Below are 1,086 nucleotides of genomic sequence, written 5' to 3'. Positions count from 1 at the left end.
TTGGAGGGTCAGTACTGAGGGAGTGCTGCACTGTCCGAGGGCCAATACTGAGGGAGTGCCGCACTGTAGAAATATAGTGCTGAGGGAGTGTTGCACTGTCAGAGGGCTAGTACTGTGGGAGTGCCGCACTGTCGGAGGGTTAGTACTGAGGGAGTGCTGCACTGTCGGAGGGCCAGTACTGAGGGAGTGCCGCACTGTAGAAATTTAGTGCTGAGGGAGTGTTGCACTGTCAGAGGGCCAGTACTCAGGGAGTGCTGCACTGTCAGAGGGCCAGTACTCAGGGAGCGCTGCACTGTTGGAGGGTCAGTGCTGAGGGAGCGCTGCACTGTCGGAGGGTCAGTACTGAGGGAGTGCTGCACTGTCGGAGGGTCAGTACTGAGGGAGCACCACACTATTGGAGGGTCAGTACTGAGGGAGTGCCACACTGCCAGAGGGTCAGTACTGAGGGAATGCTGCACTGTTGGCGAGTCAGTACTGAGGGAGCGTTGCACTGTCAGAGGGTCAGTACTGAGGGAATGCTGCACTGTCAGAGGGTAAGTGCTGAGGGAGTGTTGCACTGTCAGAGGGCTAGTACTGAGGGAGAGCCGCACTGTCGGAGGGTTAGTACTGAGGTAGCGCCGCACTGTCGGAGGGTCAGTGCTGAGGGAGTGCTGCACTGTCCTAGGGCCAGTACTGAGGGAGTGCCGCACTGTAGAAATATAGTGCTGAGGGAGTGTTGCACTGTCAGAGGGCTAGTACTGAGGGAGTGCCACACTGTCGGAGGGTTAGTACTGAGGAAGTGCTGCACTGTCGGAGGGCCAGTACTGAGGGAGTGCCGCACCGTAGAAATTTAGTGCTGAGGGAGTGTTGCACTGTCAGAGGGCCAGTACTGAGGGGAGTGCCACACTGTCGGAGGGTCAGTACTGAGGGAGTGCTGCACTGTCGGAGGGTCAGTACTGAGGGAATGCTGCACTGTCGGAGGGTTAGTATTGAGGGAGCTCTGCACTGTCAGCGGGTCAGTGCTGAAGGAGTGCCACAATGTCAGAGGGTCAGTGCTGAGGGAGTGTCGCACTATCGGAAGGTCAGTACTGAGGGAGTGCCGCACTG

At 57.9% G+C, this 1,086-nt stretch overlaps 1 protein-coding gene across 1 annotated transcript in view; it reads right to left on the bottom strand.

Moving 5' to 3' along the window:
- The window catches only part of naaladl1 (N-acetylated alpha-linked acidic dipeptidase like 1), a 47,503-nt gene that overhangs the window by 23,658 nt on the left and 22,759 nt on the right, over window positions 1-1,086 (bottom strand). The gene's annotated exons all lie outside the window — the stretch shown is intronic.

Source organism: Chiloscyllium plagiosum, chromosome 45 (genome assembly GCF_004010195.1).
Source record: "Chiloscyllium plagiosum isolate BGI_BamShark_2017 chromosome 45, ASM401019v2, whole genome shotgun sequence".
NCBI lineage: Eukaryota > Metazoa > Chordata > Chondrichthyes > Orectolobiformes > Hemiscylliidae > Chiloscyllium > Chiloscyllium plagiosum.
Note: the sequence above shows the minus strand (reverse complement) of the source record. Positions and strands in the feature narration are given on the sequence as shown.